This window comes from Rutidosis leptorrhynchoides, chromosome 4 (genome assembly GCF_046630445.1).
Source record: "Rutidosis leptorrhynchoides isolate AG116_Rl617_1_P2 chromosome 4, CSIRO_AGI_Rlap_v1, whole genome shotgun sequence".
In the NCBI taxonomy this organism is placed as follows: Eukaryota; Viridiplantae; Streptophyta; class Magnoliopsida; order Asterales; family Asteraceae; genus Rutidosis; species Rutidosis leptorrhynchoides.
Genome location: NC_092336.1, coordinates 250,501,813 through 250,525,389, shown reverse-complemented (window position 1 = coordinate 250,525,389; position 23,577 = coordinate 250,501,813).

The following is a 23,577-nucleotide window of genomic DNA, read 5'->3' as shown; positions in this document are numbered from 1 at the left end:
TTGTAAATCTTCTATGATATCCCTAAATCTATCGCTGAAATGAAATGTTTGTTCAATTTACAAACTAGAACAATATTCTAATCCGTTTCATAAACAAATTCTCATGAACAATCTGTAATTACCTAACTAATATTTCTTCATGGTTCTAAAATCTACTTTTTAGGTCACTCCCTATCGTAACTAAACTATTCATCCTCTTAACCTTCCACATCAGCGCCACATCAACATCAATATCCTATAACTAACTCATAACTAAAAACTCTCTATCATGGCTAAAACAATACTCCTCTTAATATACAACGTACAAGCAATAAAGCATCAAGTCTAACAATAAAAAGTCACTGGGACCCACAATTCCTATAACTAACCAAAACTCTTCCATTAAATCCATGGTGAGTGCGGGTAACTAATGCGGGTAACTAAGCCGTGCCTATGGTTCATTACGGGTAACTACGGGTAATGAGAGGGTAACTAACCATAGGGAGTGGTCTTATCGTTTCTCCATGGCGTTAAATGCCCTCAAAGAAATGTTCAACCAGACCTAATATTATGAACCAAAGACACAAGCCAAATATGAAGTAATATGTATCATTATATTTTTTCAAATTTATAATGACTTGAGCTTTATGTAGTATGAATGTATGATAATAATGATATCTGTTATATGTGTCAATTTGACCCATAGTATATATCTGGGTACTTTTTAGTGAAATGAGTGTAAAATGTAGGTGATCATGATTTACATATGCATACATCTGTAATGTTTGGTAAAAATCGAATTATGTGAGTGAGTAGATTCAACTTGATTTTTGCAACCAATGTGAAACTTCTTTTGGGCAGATTTTTGAAGTCAGAATCAAGAGAAATGGACAAAATCAATTTAAACACTACAAGAAATATGTCCAGAGATGGTGATTCTATTTTTCTACCAATATAAAGATTGTGCAGTAAGTAACAAAATAAATGATAAAATACCCACTATAACAAATTTTCTTTTAAGATCCCGCGAATTTGCGGGTCTTAAACTAGTTATTATTATTATTATTATTATTATTATTATTATTATTATTATTATTATTATTATAATCTGGGCCCCCACACCTCTAGCAATAGCAAAACCTATCCTAGTAAAAATATGAGCAGCAGCACCGGCACCAATATCTTGCGCCATCGAACTCTTCTGAACCCGCTTTAGCAAAGAAACAACATCCTTTTCTAATTCCCCAAGGGAAGAAAATGAGAAAGGAATGAAACCATAACCAATCGCCTGACAGCTAGATTCGTACTTGACCCGCTTCCGACGAGCCGCATCAACCACAGCACGTCCAGGGACAAAGTCAGAAAGCCCAGACTGTGTCAAAGGAGAAGACTCTGTCAAGTCAACACAAACATCGCGACCACAATCTCAGGAATAAAGTAACACATCTGCAGGTCTGAGGGCCCTGTCGTTCCCTCCAAACAACCCAATGTCAACCTCCTTTCTCGCTGAAATCCCAGATCGATAACAAACATCAACAAGGGAATCCCGAACAACATTATGTCGATGCTTAACACCCACCATACCAGCACAAGACACCGCGTGATCCCCGAAAATATCCCCAGTAAAAACCCTTGAACAGGCAGAGCATGCTAAAAGTGAATACATTACTTTATATACTAAAAGTAAAAAGTAACTATGCTGACATCATGATGATTTCATCCTCTTTTTTAAATCTTTTCATTTTTCGTTTTCATTCTTATTTTTGTTTTCATCTTCTTTATTAACCTTATATTCAAATTTTTTAGATTTTTAGCTGCACTAAACATTACATAAGTTTATTTATATTTTCAGTTTTATATGGTATTTTTTTATAGAAGTTATATGATAATCAGATATGTATTTAATTATATATCTTAACTTTAAAATGAACAATTTATAAGATTAATTGCTTGTAATTAATAGTTAATGTGACAATTTGAGGCAAAGTGATATTTTTTTTTTTTTTTTTTGAAAAGCAATCTTTTATTCAATCACAAATATAAACAAAGAATTACAAGAGTATCTCAAACAAAGGTGTCTCACATCTAGTCCTACTCATATTACCTAAGACAGTGAACTAGTTGCAAAGATTGCATCCATATTCTACAAGCAATATAGTAGGAATAGCCTCACGATATATTGAAAACTGATGCCGGATCATGAAGCCATTTTTGCCATTCAATCTTTAAATTTTTACATCTTTTTGAGATCCATTCATAGTTCAAGATTTGTATCTCATTTAAAGCGACCGGAGGAGTCCAACATTTAAGTTTGAACACCTTTTGATTCCGATTTCTCCAAATGAGATACCCGCACACCCACTTCATGGTCATGCCATCATAATATCATTATACTCTATTTTTTTAATCTTTCCATTTTATTTTTTCATTTTTCTTTTAATCTTTTATTCTCCTTATATTTATAATTTTAAATTTTTAACTACACTAAACACTACATTACTATTACTATTACTACTAATATATACTAAAAGTGAATGATAACTATGATGATATCATGATGATGATTATGATGATGCCATCATGATAATCATCGTCATCTTTTTTTCAATCTTTTCATTTTATTGTTTTCATTCTTCGTTTTCTTTTCATCTTCGTTTTTTGTTATATTTATAGTTTTTAGATTTTTAGCTACACTAAATACTACATATCTTTATTATATTTTCAGTATTATACGACATTTCTATTACTAAAAGTTATACGATAAATTAAATTTGTGTTTAATTATATATATTAACCTTAAATAAACAATGTATTAGATTAATTGCTTTTAATGAATAGTTAGTGTGACAATTGAGGCAATAGTAACAATGATGATGCTATTATGACATCATCATCTTCTTTTTTATGTTTGCTGATCATATACATAGCATTGTATATGTATATTTTATTTGCTAAAAGCCAAAGGCAGAACTACGCGAATTATAAGGCAAAGCTGTGCAATATTCGCTGAAAATGAGTACCGCGGTTATGTTTTCGCATTAATGCAAGATCGCGGTTTAATCCGCTGAGTTTCCGCGGATAGTTAAGTAACTCGCAGACCGCGAATATTTCGAATTCTATAAATAGAGAGCTTGGCCTCTCATTTATAGGTTGTTGATTCTCTGCCATTTTGCCTAAGCCTTTGTAATTTTCACTTGTGATCTTGCCCAAGGGATTTTTACATTGCGAAAATGTGAATTAAGCTAATTAACAATCAAGACCGGTTCGGGGTGGTTGATCACTTGATAGTTAAAGTGAAAGACGATCATCGGGGCCCAAAATAATCATCAAACATCCCATCCTCCATTACAATCTTATTGCACTCGATCCGTGATTAAGTAACATCGCTAATTATGGATTGATCAATTGGCGCCATCCGTGGGACACATTTTACAAATTAAACTGAAATTTTTTTGTTTTACGCCGTTAAACAATTAATTCGACGGTTTAATTTCAATCGTGTTTTTGTTGTGATGATTTGCAGGTGCATACATCTAAAATAGCGGTGAATTGCTTGATTGCTTAGAATTATGAGTAATATTGGAAATGATAGTGATGCAGTGGTCGCTGTGCGAGCGAATGCCCAAAAAAGAGGAAAAAATCGAAAGTCCGCAAAAATGTATCATAATTGGCAATTTGCGCCAATTAGTTTCCCGAAAATGCAGAGCGATGATTTTTCTGAAATGCCGATAATGATATCGTGCAAAATCGCGGAAGCTGATATCACAGTCATGAAAGTCCACGTCGACAACGGCAGTAGCGTTGATGTTATTTACGAACAATGCTTCGCTCAATTGCCAGAAAGTATTAAAACAAACCTGCAAACAACCGCAGTTTCACTAACCGGTTTTGCAGGAGAATCTTCATTACCTATAGGTGTTTTGTCATTAAACATCGAGTTAGCTGATGTTAATGATGACGCTTTGGTGCGACAAGCGCGATTAGATTTTTATGTTATGCGAGCCTCTTCTCGCTATAACATGCTGTTGGGAAGAACCGCTATAAGTAAATTGAAACAACCCAACCCGTATTCCATACGATAAATTTTTTTTTTATACAACACATTTACGCGCCAATTAAATGTGTAAACCATTTCACACGTTTCGTTAAAACATACATCAAGTTTAGTGTTTACAAAAGGCACGAAGGCCATTAATAAATGTGATACAAGTTTGACCTACTACAAATGATAGTTTATAATCCAAACGACACATGAGCATGGTTTGGGACTAAACTACCCAAAACATTAGGCCAACTTCCAAGCTTCAACAAAACATCATCAAGGGCCACTTAATGCCCGATAACCCCTTTGCCCTTATCCGTACCTGCGACTAAAAAGATAAACAACGAGAGGGGTAAGCTAACGCTTAGTGAATGCAATAATTATACACGTACATATATAATATACTTACTTGCAAACACTTAAACACATACCGCATACATGCTAGCAACACAATTAGCTTATCATCTCAATTATAAACTATAAACTTCCAATATCACAAGCTAGCAATGCAATAGCATATATACAAACCGTACAATATAATATGCTTACACTACAACACAATAACCATGGTTAACCAATCGTACAAGGGATGGTACTCGAATTTCCCATTGGTGTTCATAACATCCATTAGTGTACTTAGCACCTCGTATCACTAACCCCCGGGTGGCATCTTAACACCTCGATACTTCACCCTCGGGTGGCGTCTTAACACCTCGACACTTCACCCTTTAACATGGAGTGGCGTCTTAACACCTCGACACTTCACTCCTAGGTGGCATCTTAACACCTCGATGCTTCACCTCGAGTGGCATCTTAACACCTCGATGCTTCACTCGTCACGTGAAACGTGGTGTCTTAACACCTCGACACTTCACATCTCACGCTACCACAAATAAATATATTATATACCTACGCATATAATTATTCCACTCACCTTAACACTTCGGTGGTGATTTAAATGCTTCCGAAGGCTTCAAAGCAAAGTACCTAATTACATAAGTACACATTCGATTACACAACTAGTGGAATTAACCACATTACACTTACTTGAGCATTTAATGACCCAATTCGCATTAAATGACTCAACCATACCAAAACCGCCCTTAAATGGCCAAGATCCGACTTTAATCACTAAAGCTAGTAAATTAAGTCTACTAACATCAACTAACACAAACTTAGGTTAATTCATACCCATTTCACCCAAACTAGGTCAACTAGCCCATTTTGGATCCATTTAACACTTTCACTACCAAACTTGTCAAACATGACCCAAATAACATCTCTTTCAACTTTAACAAGCGTGTTAGTGACTAAAAACGCCATTTAACATTTATAACCCCAAATCATAAGACCAAACCCTAGGTTATGGCCATTTGGGTTTTCTTTCCTCAACACAACCCAAGTTCGCCCATTTTAACCCCAAATGGGTCACATAAGTTCCAAATGAACAACACCCTAGCATAAACTAATTAAAACTCAAAACTTAGAGTTAGAACTTACCGAGACTATCAACGCGACCCTCAATCCTTCACTCTCAAATCTTGCTTTTAATTCAATTGGGTTTTAAGTTTTGGGAGAGAAATTGGAAAGAAAAGAGAAAAGAAATAAATGAAATGGATGAGTGGTTGGGATTTAATGCTCCCATCTGATTTATACGCGAAATTACCAATTTGCCCCTTGAAGTCATTCAATTTGGGCTAAAATCGGAGTCAGAACTGCAGAGTTGTCGCGGCGCGGCGCTATATGTCGCGGCGCGACATTACGAAGGAAAAACAACCTCTCTTAACCCACTTTCTGAACCTGGTTCGCTTGAAATGCCGCGGCGCGGACCCCTTTGTCGCGGCGCGACACATAAGGGGAAAATCGACCCTTCTTAATCCAATTGCTGATCTGGATTTGCTTTATATGCCGCGGCGCGGCCCAATGTGTCGCGGCGCGGCATTGGCCGTCACCTGGACACTTCGACAACCTTAAACAAAATTTGATTTTATTTAATTCGTACACTTAAATCTCGCTTCCTATATTCGCCTAACCTTCAACAATAGTCTCATAAGACTTAACGCTAACAAAGCCCATGTATAAACTTGTATTCGCACACATTATCAAGTATATATATATAGACATTTACGCATAGTCTAGCAAGTTACAAACGTACAATGATTAAGTATGTACCTTTCAATATGTACGGGAAAAACGGGATGTTACAACTCTCCCCCACTTGAATCGGAGCGCGCCCTCGCGATCCAAGCCGCATGACAAGAGGGAAGATAAACCAACACAAATTCTTCGGGCTCCCAAGTAAACTCAGAACCTTTACTACGACGCCATTGAACTTTAAAAGTCCTAACCTCTTTATTTCTCAACCTTTTGACCTTCTCATCGAGTATAGCAATCAGCTTCTCAATATACTCTAACTTATTGTGTAGCTCGATCTCGTCTAAAGGCACCCATGAAGAATCATCCGCAAGACACTTACGGAGATGGGAAACATGAAATGTATTATGGATCCCCGCAAGCTCTTCGGGTAATTCCAAACGATAGGCAACTTCGCCAACACGAGCAAAAATCTTAAACGGACCGATAAACCGAGGAGCTAACTTTCCTCGTTTTCGAAACCGAATAACACCTTTCCATGGCGAAACCTTAAGCATCACCATGTCACCTTCTTGAAATTCGATCATTCGTCTACGTTTGTCAGCATACGACTTTTGTCTATCTTGAGCCTTTTTCAAATGCTCTCGAATCATATCAATCTTGCTATTCGTTTCTAAGACCAAATCGGTACTCCCGATTTCCCTTTGACCCACTTCACCCCAACAAATCGGGGTTCGACACCTTCGCCCATAAAGCATCTCATACGGTGGCATCTCGATACTAGTATGATAACTATTATTGTACGAGAATTCCACCAAAGGTAAGTGCTCGTCCCAACTACCACCAAAATCAATAATACACGCACGTAACATATCCTCCAATGTTTGATTCGTACGTTCGGTTTGACCGTCCGTTTGAGGATGGTACGCCGTGCTCAATTTCAATTGTGTACCCATATCTTCATGAAACTTTTCCCAAAACCGAGATGTAAAACGGGTATCTCGATCCGAAATAACAGATATAGGAACCCCATGTCGAGAGACCACTTCCCTGATAAACAACTTAGCCAAGGTCTCCGACGATATCACTTCTTTAATGGGAAGAAACAAAGCGCTTTTTGTCAATCGGTCAACTATAACCCAAATCGAATCGAATTGGGTTCTCGCCGTTTTAGGTAACTTTGTAATGAAATCCATGGTAATGTGCTCCCATTTCCATTTCGGGATTTCTAACGGTTGTAATTTACCATACGGCTTTTGGTGTTCGGCTTTTACTTGCAAACACGTGACGCATTGCTCAACATACTTCACAACATCACGCTTCATGCCCGGCCACCAATAATCTTTCTTCAAGTCAAGATACATTTTCGTCGCGCCCGGATGAATGGAGTATTTTGACTTATGTGCTTCATCAAGTAGAACTCGTCGGTAATCACCCATCTTAGGCACCCACACCCTTCCTTGGAAGGACAACAAACCACGCGAACCCAAAGTAATAAACTCCGTTTGGCCCACGATTCGCTCCGTATGCTTGTTGTGAACATAAGCCTCTATTTGAATCTCACCAAGCTTTTCAAGAAAATCGTTGGTAATAATCAAACGTAACGACCCCACTTTTATCGCCGGATGTTGACTCTTTCGACTCAACGCATCCGCGACCACATTCGCCTTACCCGGGTGATAAAGTATCTCACAATCGTAGTCTTTCACCACATCCATCCACCTACGTTGGCGATAATTCAAATCTCGTTGATTAAAGAGATGTTTCAAACTCTTATGATCCGAATAAATCGTACACTTGACACCGTACAAGTAATGGCGCCAAATTTTCAACGCATGCACTACCGCCGCCAACTCAAGATCATGAGTCGGATATCTCATTTCGTGTTCTTTTAATTGTCGAGAGGCATAAGCGATGACTTTACCTCTTTGCATTAGAACACACCCGAGTCCATTTAAAGACGCATCACAATAGACCGTCATGTCTTCTACACCTTCCGGCAACACTAACACCGGAGCTTGACACAACTTCTCTTTCCGCAACGTCTTTAACACACACCGCAAATGATGTTCATGTTCCTTCATACTCTTCGAATAAACGAGTATGTCGTCAGTGAACACAATTACCAACTTGTCCAACATAGGTTGGCACACTCGGTTCATAAGATCCATGAATGCCGCCGGTGCATTCGTAAGACCAAAGGGCATAACTACAAACTCGTAATGCCCGTAACGCGTTCGAAAAGCCGTCTTCTCTATGTCTTCCTCACGGACCCGCATTTGGTGATAGCCGGACCGTAGGTCGATCTTAGAGAAATACGTTGCACCTTGAAGTTGATCAAATAAATCGTCAATCCTAGGTAATGGATAACGATTCTTGATCGTCACTTTATTCAACTCACGGTAATCAATGCACATACGCATACTACCATCTTTCTTCTTCACAAATAACACCGGAGCGCCCCATGGCGAAGCACTCGGTCGAATAAAACCCTTCTCGAGCAACTCTTGGGTTTGATTTAACAACTCTTTCATTTCCGTTGGTGCTAAACGATAAGGAGTTTTAGCAATGGGAGTAGCTCCCGGAACCAACTCAATACGAAACTCAACCTGTCTTTCCGCCGGAACACCCGGTAACTCATCCGGAAAAACGTCTTCAAATTCATTAACCACAGGGATTTCACGAATGGTTGGTGGCTCATCACGAGTATCAACAACATGGGCAAGAAAAGCCATGCCACCACTAACAAGGAAACGACGTGCCCGTGCAAAAGTGCATATCGGTACAAGTCTCCTTCGCTTATCGCCATGAATAATTAATTCTCCTCCACTTGGGGTCTTCATCCGAATGAATTTATCATGGCATGCAATATCGGCTCTATTAAGATCGAGCCAATCCATACCAATAACAATATCAAAATCACCCAAAGTCATCGGAATAAGATCGATCTTAAACGTTTCGGAACCAAATACAACATTACAATTCTTACACACATCAACCACTAGCGCCGTCTTGCCATCCGCTATTTCAACTTCTACCGGATGACTTAACTTAACTAGCGGTTTATTTAACTTAGGCACAAATCGAGGCGACACAAAGGACAAATTAGCCCCACTATCAAAAAGTATCCGTGCCGGATTAGAGTTAACTATGAAAGTACCTGAGACGACTTCATTGGATTGCTTGGCCTCATCATTGGTCATCAAATAGTTGCGACCCCTAGCCGTACCCGCCGCCTTCTCTAGACACTTAACATTATCGTTGCGCAAATCGGGACACTCCGGCTTCTTATGCCCTTCTTTACCGCAATTAAAACAAGTGAGCTTGTTTTCAGAAGATGGTTTTGGACAATCACGAGCCATATGACCCGCTTGCCCACAATTATAGCACGTAAAAGTAAAACCACCGGAAGCGCCCTTCTTCACGCTATTGACACTTTCGGAACTTTTCTTGTTCTTTTTGTTCGAAAAGTTTGAATAGCTCGAACCTTCACTTTTTCTCTTGCCAAAAGTAAAACCACTCTTCCTTAAGATGAGCGACTCGAAACCTTTGGCCATGTCAAACAACTCATCAAAGCTTTTCACTACGTTCACACTAATCTTATCTTGATAGTTGTCGTTCAAGGTTCGATAGAAATCTTCCTTCAACATTTTATCATTCCCGACGTACTCCGGGAAAAATTGGGTCTTGGACAAAAACACGGATTTGAGAGTGTTCAAATCCATCGACCCTTGCCTCAAGGAACGTAACTCGTCCTTAAGCCTAGTAAGATCGGCCGAAGTTCGGTATTCCTTGAAAAATTCGGACTTGAATTCATTCCAAGTGAATTCCATGCATTGCTCTTCACCATAAACTTGGAGCTTTGCGTCCCACCACAACTTGGCATCGCCCCTCAACATACTACACCCGTACCTTGTCCTCTTATCGAGAGGACATTCACAAGTACGGAAGGCCCCCTCCATATCGGAGATCCAACGGGCGCTCTTAAGAGGATCTCTTTCACCATCAAAAGAGGGAGGTTGAGAGTCCTTGAAATTCTTATAGAAAAAGTCCCGTCTTCCCACATTATCTTCGCGAAGAACGGCCTTAACTTGCTCCTTTACCACATTGACTAATTGCTCGTCAATCGTATCTAGGAACATCTTCTTAACGTCCTCGAGAAAAGCCTCATGATGCCTTTTCAAAATGGCCTCAACCTTGGCCGTAAACTCGACTTCTTCACTAGTACCTCCGCCGTTGATATCATGCCCGTTTCTCATCTTCATTCTATAAAACGGAATAGATTAAACAACGAGACGAAAAGGATTTAACACATAAGTATATACATATACACCACACTAACCCATCTTGCTCAACAATCGTCGTACATCGCTTGTTTGACACGATTTGAACCCGTAACAATGGTAGCTAATCATTGTTACGCGAGCACGTCGCATTAACTCGCTAGTACAACGTCTATCTTGCTTAACGATTGATAACACCACACAAAACAATTAGCGCAAGGTTAGTTCACATAAACCTAAGCACTAATCAACTCCCGGTCCGACCCGTCTCCTACAAGTCCTGCATAACGCGCATACACAATAAAGTCTAAGTCTAGGCGCCTATCTCAAGTCGCCTAAATCCCTTAGACCATGCTCTGATACCACTTGAAACAACCCAACCCGTATTCCATACGATAAAATTTTTTTTTTATACAACACATTTACGCGCCAATTAAATGTGTAAACCATTTCACACGTTTTGTTAAAACATACATCAAGTTTAGTGTTTACAAAAGGCACGAAGGCCATTAATAAATGTGATACAAGTTTGACCTACTACAAATGATAGTTTATAATCCAAACGACACATGAGCATGGTTTGGGACTAAACTACCCAAAACATTAGGCCAACTTCCAAGCTTCAACAAAACATCATCAAGGGCCACTTAATGCCCGATAACCCCTTTGCCCTTATCCGTACCTGCGACTAAAAAGATAAACAACGAGAGGGGTAAGCTAACGCTTAGTGAATGCAATAATTATACACGTACATATATAATATACTTACTTGCAAACACTTAAACACATACCGCATACATGCTAGCAACACAATTAGCTTATCATCTCAATTATAAACTATAAACTTCCAATATCAGAAGCTAGCAATGCAATAGCATATATACAAACCGTACAATATAATATGCTTACACTAGAACACAATAACCATGGTTAACCAATCGTACAAGGGATGGTACTCGAATTTCCCATTGGTGTTCATAACATCCATTAGTGTACTTAGCACCTCGTATCACTAACCCCCGGGTGGCATCTTAACACCTCGATACTTCACCCTCGGGTGGCGTCTTAACACCTCGACACTTCACCCTTTAACATGGAGTGGCGTCTTAACACCTCGACACTTCACTCCTAGGTGGCATCTTAACACCTCGATGCTTCACCTCGAGTGGCATCTTAACACCTCGATGCTTCACTCGTCACGTGAAACGTGGTGTCTTAACACCTCGACACTTCACATCTCACGCTACCACAAATAAATATATTATATACCTACGCATATAATTATTCCACTCACCTTAACACTTCGGTGGTGATTTAAATGCTTCCGAAGGCTTCAAAGCAAAGTACCTAATTACATAAGTACACATTCGATTACACAACTAGTGGAATTAACCACATTACACTTACTTGAGCATTTAATGACCCAATTCGCATTAAATGACTCAACCATACCAAAACCGCCCTTAAATGGCCAAGATCCGACTTTAATCACTAAAGCTAGTAAATTAAGTCTACTAACATCAACTAACACAAACTTAGGTTAATTCATACCCATTTCACCCAAACTAGGTCAACTAGCCCATTTTGGATCCATTTAACACTTTCACTACCAAACTTATCAAACATGACCCAAATAACATCTCTTTCAACTTTAACAAGCGTGTTAGTGACTAAAAACGCCATTTAACATTTATAACCCCAAATCATAAGACCAAACCCTAGGTTATGGCCATTTGGGTTTTCTTTCCTCAACACAACCCAAGTTCGCCCATTTTAACCCCAAATGGGTCACATAAGTTCCAAATGAACAACACCCTAGCATAAACTAATTAAAACTCAAAACTTAGAGTTAGAACTTACCGAGACTATCAACGCGTAGCTAGAGACACAAGGAACAACTTTAATTCTTGCTCCAAAGATCAACCCTCAATCCTTCACTCTCAAATCTTGCTTTTAATTCAATTGGGTTTTAAGTTTTGGGAGAGAAATTGGAAAGAAAAGAGAAAAGAAATAAATGAAATGGATGAGTGGTTGGGATTTAATGCTCCCATCTGATTTATACGCGAAATTACCAATTTGCCCCTTGAAGTCATTCAATTTGAGCTAAAATCGGAGTCAGAACTGCAGAGTTGTCGCGGCGCGGCGCTATATGTCGCGGCGCGACATTACGAAGGAAAAACAACCTCTCTTAACCCACTATCTGAACCTGGTTCGCTTGAAATGCCGCGGCGCGGACCCCTTTGTCGCGGCGCGACACATAAGGGGAAAATCGACCCTTCTTAATCCAATTGCTGATCTGGATTTGCTTTATATGCCGCGGCGCGGCCCAATGTGTCGCGGCGCGGCATTGGCCGTCACCTGGACACTTCGACAACCTTAAACAAAATTTGATTTTATTTAATTCGTACACTTAAATCTCGCTTCCTATATTCGCCTAACCTTCAACAATAGTCTCATAAGACTTAACGCTAACAAAGCCCATGTATAAACTTGTATTCGCACACATTATCAAGTATATATATATAGACATTTACGCATAGTCTAGCAAGTTACAAACGTACAATGATTAAGTATGTACCTTTCAATATGTACGGGAAAAACGGGATGTTACATAAATTTGGGATTGTCCCGTCTACAATTCATGGCATGATTAAGTTTCCAACGTATAAGGGAATTGCCACAATATGTTCAATGAGCATTATGCCTATTTGTGCGGTTGTTAACGTAAATACCACAGGGCAAGAACCTGTTGATGCTATGGAAATAATTAATCCCGCATATCCAGAACAGAAAATCAAAGTCGGACGTAATGTTAGTGCGGATACTAGAAGACAAATCGTGCAATTACTTGTCCAATATATGGATGTTTTTTCCTGGTGTGAAAACGATATGACTGGTGTTCTGCGTCATATTGCAGAACACAGGCTTAATGTGAATCCAGCTCTAAAACCTGTAGTGAAAAAGCGAAGGGGTATGGCTCCAGACCGCGTAAAATGGTTGTGTGAAGAAGTAACAAAACTGGTGAGAGCCGGAATTTTGCGCGAAGTCCAATACCAATCATGGATTGCAAATCCAGTATTGGTGAAGAAACCTGATGGTTCTTGGAGAATGTGTATTGATTATAAAGATTTGAATAAAGCGTGCCCGAAGGATAACTATCCGCTTCCAGAAATTGATCTGAAAGTGGAATCTTTACATGCTTTTCCATATAAATGTTTTTTGGACGCGGCAAGAGGATATCATCAGATTCCTATGGCGCAAGAAGACGCAGATAAAACCGCATTTCATACGGGCAAAGGCATATATTGTTATATCATGATGCCTTTCGGTTTAATCAATGCAGGTGCGACATATCAACGGTTGATTGATACCGCGTTTGATAAACAAATAGGGCGTAATCTTGAAGCTTATGTAGATGATTTAGTCATTAAAAGCACAACGCAAGAGCGAATCATTGAAGATATGCGAGAAACATTTGACAGACTGCGAAAAATAAACATGAAGCTTAATCCGCTAAAATGTAGCTTTGGCGAAACGGAATGGAAATTTTTGGGATATCTTGTTACAGAACAAGGTATTCAAGCTAATCTAAAAAAGATCGCGGCTATAGAAAATATGACCGCACCAAAAACGGTCAAGGAAGTGCAAAGTTTGACGGGAAAGCTAGCCGCATTAACGCGTTTCTTGTCTAAAGCCGCGGAAAGGCAGTTGCCATTTTTCAAAACCTTAAAAGGTTGTTTGAAGCAAAAGAATTTTGTTTGGTCCAGTGAAGCAGAATCTGCGTTTCAGGAGATGAAAAAGTTGTTAAAAACTTTGCCTACACTAACAGCGCCGGTTTATGGCGAAACTCTTTATCTTTATATCTCAGTAGCAAACGAAGCTTTTGGCTCAGTTTTGATCGCAGAAAGGAACAAAATACAAAAGCCTGTGTATTTTGTTAGTAAAGCACTTACGGGAAGTGAAATAAACTATGCGCCGATTGAAAAGTTTGTGTATGCGCTCATTTTAACAACGCGAAGGCTACAAAGATATTTTCAAGGGCATCCCGTGCATGTATTAACTAATCTACCAATCAGGTAAGTCTTAAGAAAGCCAGAGATATCCGATAGACTCCCATTATGGGCGGTAGAATTAGGTGCTTATCAAATATCTTACCTTCCATGTAGCGTTGAAAAAGGGCAAGTTATGGCGGATTATCTCGCTGAACTGTCTGGAGAGTTGGAGGTGATTAACGAAAGAACCGCACTAAAACCTGAACACGGTGAAACTTGGGATTTATTTACTGATGGTGCTTCGTGCGCAGAAGGTGCAGGTGCGGGATTAGTTTTGGCAAGTTCAAGCGGTGAAGAGCATACTTATACTCTGCGGTTTAATTTTGACGTAACAAATAATGAGGCAGAGTATGAGGCACTGCTTGCAGGTTTAAATATTGCGCGGAAAATGAATATTGTTAAGTTGCGTGCATTTACGGATTCACAGCTAGTAGCGAATCAGTTTAATGGATCTTTTGACACGCACGATCCCTCTATGCAAAAATACTTGCAGTTGTTGAAAGAAATAGCAATGCGATTTGAGCATTTCGAACTCGCGCAAGTGCCAAGAAGCCAAAACAAAAAGGCGGATGCGTTGAGCAAATTGGCTGCCTTAACGTTCTCGCACTTTCAAAAACAAGTATGGGTTGAGGAATTACCAAGTAAATCAATAGATAGTGACTTAATGGTTGCATCTGTTACGAAAGATCAGCAAAATTGGATGGATCCAATTTTACAATATATCCGCAGTGATATTCTGCCAGATGATGGTCGCGAAGCCCGCTTAGTAAGAGAGCGAGCACCGATGTATATCATCCAAGATGATATCTTATATCGCAAATCATACTGCGGACCAATGATGCAATGTGTTAGCCCAATCGAGGCAGAAATGATTGTTGAAGAAGTGCATAATGGTACTTGAGCACTGCATTCAGGCTACAAAACTATCGCAGCAAAAATTATGCGAATGGAATACTTTTGGCCATCCCTATATCGCGATGTAGCAAAAATTGTCAAACGCTGTAAAAGTTGCCAAAGGCATGCTCCGCAGAATCGAATGCCGCGGCATGATATGATTCCTGTTAATTCACCATGGCCGTTTAATAAATGGGCTATTGACATTGTAGGGCCATTTCCTGCAGGCCCTGGAAATGTTAAATTCCTGATTGTCGCGATTGATTACTTTACCAAATGGGTTGAAGCTAAGGCGGTTCGCACTATTACTGGTGTGCCAGTGCGAAATTTTGTATGGGAATACATTGTTTGCCGATTTGGCATTCCGCGAGAATTGGTTAGTGATAATGGAGCTCAAATAGCAAAAGATCCTTTTAAGACATGGTGCACTGATTTAAATATTATGAAAAAGTTTACGTCAGTGGCACACCCGCAAGCCAATGGGTTGTGTGAAGTAACTGACCGTGATATTGTGAGTGCTATTAAAAAGAGGTTATGCGAAAGGCGAACTGGTTGGGTAGATGAATTACCCAATGTGTTATGGGCACATCGCACTACTTTCAAAAAGAGTACAGGCGAAACACCTTTTAGTTTGGTATATGGTTCTGAGGCAGTTATCCCCGCAGAAATTCTGGTACCAACGCATCGAATTGCTAACTTTGATGGTGAAGCAAATGATGCTGCGTTGAGCGAAAATCTAAATTTCATAGAAGAGCGGAGATTAATGGCTGCTATTAGAGAAGCGAATAATAAGCAGCAAATTGCTAAGTATTATAACAAAAGAGTGTGTGCTTTGTCTTTCGCTATAGGCGAATGGGTACTGCGAAACAATGAAGCAAGCAGAGCAGAAAAGCTTGGCAAGTTAGGTCCTAATTGGGAAGGCCCTTATCAAATTGTGGCAATTAATGCTGCAGTTCATATAAGCTCGCAGATATGGAAGGGCGAGTTTTACCTAATGCGTGGCATGCTGTTTTATTAAAGCGGTATTATGCATAGTTTTGCGAAAAATATCAGATATATATGTATAACGTGCGAAATTGGATACAAAGCATATGGCTAATATACTTATTAGGTGTTCTTGTTTTTAATTTTTTGCAAGTCTTGATCACACTTGACGAAATTTCAAAAATAAACACTTGTAAAAGTATGCGAAAAATTTATATATGAAATGCGAATAGTTATGAAATGTTTTAAAGATTGTTTCATAATGATTATAGTATTTCGCAATATTTAAATAACAAAGTGATGAAATTGCCCACTTATGCATGCGAATTATTGCGAAAGGAATTTTATAACCTAAGTGTTTGATTTTGCCAATGCTTAGATGCTTCGCAATGCTAATTAATTGCCTAAGGACCGTTTCGGCGGACTTAGAAGATTCATAACGTATAAGCATATACGCATACAGATTGTTTCGCAAAAGTACGCATTTATTATGTGCACAATAATATATGTTGGAAATTGCAAAGGACAAGTTTGTGTTATGAATATTGATAATGAAAGCGCTATAAAAATAGAAGTACTTGCAAAAATATGAAAAAGCGAAATTTTATTAATAAGGTCGCAGAAGCAGCTGCGTGCTGTTATACAATGTAAGTATTAATCTTTGGATAAGTCGAGCTTGATGATGTCATCTGCAGTGGCATCTTCTTGCTCACTTATTGCCGTTATCTTGGGAAGAGGAATTTCAGCTATGCCCTGTTGAGCAACCGTGTATGCTGATTTCGCGTCTTCCAGTGAGCAAAGGTGATTAGCTAATGCAGATGGTAGCGGGTCTGGCAGTGGGCAGCGAATAGCAATCTCGTCCATAAATTCAACCCTCTCGCATAGCCTTAACGCGGCAGCAAATGTTGAAAAGTTTACAGAAACGGGTTTGGAATTGAGGATCTTTCTAGCCAGTTCTGGGAGATGTTGGTGGACCTTGGTGAACTCATGTTCCGCAGAGGCTTTAGCAGTAAGAGCGTTGTTTCGCTCTGTCATTAGCTTCGTCACATTCTCTGACAATGCTTTAATGGTGTCTTGCAGTTGTTTTTCTTTCTCAGTCGCAGCAGAAACCTGTTGCACTCCATTACCATTTTTTTTTCTTTTCACCTTCTGTTATTCTTATATATATATATATATATATATATATATATATATATATATATATATATATATATATATATATATATATATATATATATATTAAAAAGTTCAAACGAGAACCACAAAAAAGGCGAGAACTGCGAGAACTTTTATTTATAAAGATTTTCATACATGGGAAGATTGAATTGAAGGGACCCGTTCAAATACATTATAAATGATTCTCAATAGTTGATTACATCGCGAGGTATTTGACCTCTATATGATACATTTTTCAGACATTGCATTCGTTTTTAAAAGATAAACTCTCTTTACATCGAAAATTAACAGGCATGCATACCATTTCTTAATGTCCAACTATAAATGACCTAATCTGTCATTTACTTAATAATAATCTCTACTGAACTCAATAACTTGAATGCAACGTCTTTTGAAATATGCCATAAATGACTCCAAGTAATATCTTTAAAATGAGCAAATGCACAGCGGAAGATTTCTTTAACACCTGAGAATAAACATGCTTTAAAATGTCAACCAAAAGGTTGGTGAGTTCATTAGTTTATCATAAACGATCATTTTCATCATTTTAATAGACCACAAGAATTTCATTTCCAGTTTTCATAATATACGTCCCATATTCATATGGTGAACACCTGGTAACCGACATTAACAGGATGCATATAGAATATCCCCATCATTCCGGGACACCCATCGGACATGATAAAATTGAAGTACTAAAGCATTCCAAATTTCAGAATGGGGCTTGTTGGGCCCAATAGATCTATCTTTAGGATTCGCGTCAATTTGGGGTCTGTTTCCAAATTCTTAGGCTACCAAGCTAAAAAGGGGCGTATTCGGCTTCGATCATTCACCCATATAATGTAGTTTCAATTACTTGTGTCTATTTCGTAAAACATTTATAAAATTTGCACATGTATTCTCAGCCCAAAAATATAAAGGGTAAAAAGGCAAATGAAACTCACATATTGTATTTCGTAGTAAAAAATACATATAAGGTCATTGAACAAGTGCAAAGTTGGCCTCGGATTCACGAACCTATATTAATTATATATATTTATATGTTGGTCAATAATTGTCTAACAATTTAGGTCAGGTCATAGTGTATCACAATCTTAATGCTCGAGACTAATATGCAAAGGTCAACAAAAGTCAATTTGACTCAAAATGATTTCCAAAATCTATACATAATTAATATATAGTTTAAATATCGTCGTTTTTATATTTCTAAATATTTTTAAAAGATCTATTAGAGTAAATAATATATTTCATTTATTAATAAATAAAATTTTATATAAAATATACTTTTATATATCTTAAGTAATAAAATTTATAAAGTTCATTTAACGTCATAAAAATAATATGATAGGTAGTATTAATGTAATTATGTTACACGTAGTAAAACATCTTTGTATTACATATTTATTTGATAAAATAATATCGATAATAATAATAGTAAGTAAAAAGAAATTGTAGTATTTTGTAATAATAATCATTATTATTCTATTAATAATAATAACAATATTTATATTTAAAATGATATTATGATAAAGTGATAATTCTAATTATGATAACTTTAATATTTACAATACTTTTTAATATTATCTTTAAAATAATAATTTTATTTAAAATGATAATAATAATAATAATGACATTTCATAATAAAAATGACATTTCTATTAAAATGATGATTTTTGTTACAATGGTAGTTTTAATACTAACGATAATAATAGTAACGAAAAACGATAATTTTATTTAAATCAACATCTTATGATATTTTAAATTTCATCATGAAACCCATACTCATTATTTCCTAATCGATTCGTTTGATAGCTTTTAATCGTCTTTTATACCGCGTTCATTTTAATAATAATAATAATAGCAATCATAATAATTAGGTGTTACTAATATTAATTTTTAATTATAATAATATTAATGATGATAAATATTATAATGATAATACTAATAATTATTTTAACGATAATAATAATATTAATAATACTAATTATAACTTTAACGATAATAACGATAGTAATAATAATTATTAATGATAATACCTTTTATTGATAATAATAATAATAATAATAATAATAATAATAATAATAATAATAATAATAATAATAATAATAATAATAATAATAATAATAATAATATTAATGATAATTAGATAAAAACTATAACGACGATAATAACGACGATAATAATAATCATTTTTAATAATAATACAAAAATTCAATTGATTTTAACTTCTAATCCGTTCACCGAAATCATTCGATATCTAAATGAAAAGTTCTTAATTTTTCGCTAGCTTTCCAACGACATGCATATCTTATACCTTATCTCAACCGCATATGTAACTAATTCGAGATTCAACATAACCTATTTAATTGCAATATCAAAAGTACAAGCATGCATAATCCTAATTACTCTAGCACTAGTCAGGGATACACTAATAATATATAAAAGTTAAGTTATGAGTGCAAACGTATCAATATTGAGATTCAATATTGCAGGAAAGGTACGTAAATGTAACGGAGATGATAAACACTAGATTGACCTCACGAGCATACCCATGAACCATACCCATCACCTCCATAGCTATAACCCAATATTTCCTTAGCCCTATCCTACTCGAAAACTCATTTTGAAATCACGCGAGCAGAACTTCGTCGTAGTATTTTATGTATAATACTAATAATATCGCTCCTAATAATACTAATATTAATAATAATAATAAGATTAATATTAATAATCTTAATAATAATAATAAGATTAATATTAATAATCTTAATAATAATAATAATAATAATAATAATAATAATAATAATAATAATAATAATTTATATGTATATATATTTGTATGCGAGTGCTTGATGAAGAATGAATCACTTGTAATCAAAATCGAGCAATTTATAGTATCTTCACCTCAATTACCACTCATGCGACCACATGGAATTGTGTGGGAGGCCTCATACGATCGCATGAGGTTTGGATCCAGCTCACACTCTTTTAAATCTTATGCCAACACTTATATTTATATTATATATTTATATATATTAATATATATTAATATACGTAATTATTTATATAATATATTATATTTACGAGCATGTTCAAAATGTAATTTTTGTCCAAATGACTCGTACGTTGTCACTCGACTCATGTACCACTTTCGATTTTTCGAACGCATTTTCGTACATTTAGAAAACTAGCCTTTTACGTTACGCGACGTGTACCCTTATTAATAATTTGACTTACTCATCAATAAATTACATTATAAAAATGTAACTTATAAAATTGAGCGTTGTGTTCATTTGTTTCTATAAATTAGTGGCTCGTTGTTTGTCAAGATATATTAGTTTAAATCGGGATATTTTATGACTAAGTTAAAATAATATCTATCACTTTCTAATATATATATATATATATATATATATATATATATATATATATATATATATATATATATATATATATATATTCACTAAAAATATAATTTTGTACATATTGTATGTAGTTAAAATATTTATTTAATATAACATTTAGTTTTTCAAAACTAATTATAATTTAAAGTTTGTTTTAAAATCGTTTAAAAATATTATAACACATAACGTTTTTATTTTAAAACTTAAGTAGATACAATTTATTTATGTACTAACATTTTAAATATCTATCGCAATTACTAAGCGAGTGTTACTATTGCGTACATAACTAATTTGAAAAATGTATATATTTAATGAACACGTTTTAAATATACGTTGTAAATTATTTATATATCTAACAACTAATATTCCAATTTTCGTTATTTAAACATAGACATTAGTAATCTAGTTCTATTATATCAAAAAGTGTTGCGTACATTTGAAATCAAATAAGTTGATTATTATGTAATTTAGTCTTCCACTAGCTTTTGTCTAACTCTCGATATTTGACACATTGTTCTTATATGCAAAACACTTTACCATTTTCCGAATACCGTTAAAAAGAAAATAGATTTTTTAAATCAAAGTGGACCTCTCAACAGGGACTCGTAATCATAATGCAAAGTATCTGATAATTCAATCATTTGATCTTATCTTCTAATTCCATTGATAACTATTAGAATATATTTTGAAACAAATACGTTTATATAAAGTATTATACGTTTAATACTTGCTAACGTTTTCAAGTTATAATATATATACATTTATACATGTATAATCATATTCGTTCATATAATGGTTCGTGAATCTTTGGAATTTGGTCGAGGTTAAATGAATGTATGAACGCAGTTTAAAATTCTTGAGACTCAATTTACAAACTTTGCTTATCGTATCGGGAATATATAAAGATTAAAGTTTAAATTTGGTCGGAAATTTCCAGGTTGTCACAGTACCTACCCGTTAAAGAAATTTCGTCCCAAAATTTGATTGAGATGGTCATGGCTGACAATAAGTATGTTTTCATGACACATATAAGCTGAAGATTAGGGTTTTATCATCATTGAGTAATATGGATAAAATCATTTGATTTTTGTGAAGAGTACGAGTGAAGCTATTACCCAAAGAGTGAAATGAGTAGGTATAGATTCATCATATCTTTTGACGTAGATAGGATTGATTTTCAAGTTCAAGAGATTTGGAGAAAATCTTCGTAATAGGATTTGATTAAGGAAATTAGGATCCGCTTTAAATGCGATCATCCATTTTGATTGCTCTGTCGGATATTTTACTATAAATCCACTCCCTTCGTTTCCTTACAACTCACACATTCTCTTCTTTCTCCCTCAGCTCATACTTTAAAGTATTTGTCAATATGCTCCATCCAGTTCTGATTCTTGATATACTCCTTATCTTCATATCTATCATTCTTCTTTTTCATCTACCGTCGGAAGAATCTATTTACTTTTACTATACCCTTGAGTTTATAGTGTTTTTAGTTCTTCCATGTCTTTATATTGCTATTTGCATCGATATATACGGTTTATAATTTCTGGGTGGTTGTTGGAATTTATATCTTCTCTTATATTTCGATGTCTCTACTTCTGTCTCCCATAATCATTGTCATCTCTATTTAATGCTCTCTTTTAATTGCTGCGATTTATACCCTAATTTCTATTTCGGAATTTTGTCCTTTCGTTTCTTCTTCTTGTGATTAAGCACCGCTTGTAATGGTCCAGAATTCGTAGATATGAATTTCGGAATGAACATTGTTAATGTTCTAGGAAGGAAATTATAATGGCACGATCTTGACTTGTCAAATTACCAGAATACCTCGAAAAAAAAACCGAATCATCAAGAAATATTTTCTTGATATTTTAGAGGTTAAATAGAATACAAGAGTCGTATAACGTGGCACATGATGATGTTATGATCTGTGAATCATCACATTCCATTTAAAAACTCAGCATGAATTATCGTAATATAATCACGTTGATCAAGTGTCATTATATTATACTAATTCATGCTTCAGTTCCCAACACTACTTCAAAAATATTCTTATTTTAAACTTGAGGGTTTCAGAATTCAGAAACTAGAATAGTTTCTTTTATGATGTAATATAGATAGCACTAAGAGGTAAATGATTTCAGATAAGAATAATTATGGAAATATCTTCAGAAATATGGAGGATATTTATAATGAAAGATGCGATGATATCTTATAATTTCTAATATCAAAGGATGATGAAGAATATTGTTTGCAGAGGTTTAGAGTCAGGAGCAAGGTATTCGTTAATGACTTCAGCAGGTACTGAATCATTTGGATCTTTTGAAGTCAGGTTCAGTCTTTGTGATTTGTCCACAGCCTCCTTCATACTTTGCTCAATCCGGTTTCCAATTCCAAGACCTCTCTTTTTCTGCGCTTTGCCAGCACACTTCTTCATTATCATCAAACTTTTACTGTTAAAGTCGTTTATAGCCTTTGCTGCTTCATCATCATTTTTCCATTTTCGGAGAACCAATTCGTAGTTCGGAGTGTTTTTCGGAATCTTCACATTCAAATTAAGTCCAGAAGATAAACGTTATATATACACATTTAACTGTTGGCATAGACATGCTGCGAGATTTCAAAATACTAATTGCTAATTTTCGATTATTCGTATGGCAATTCTCGTT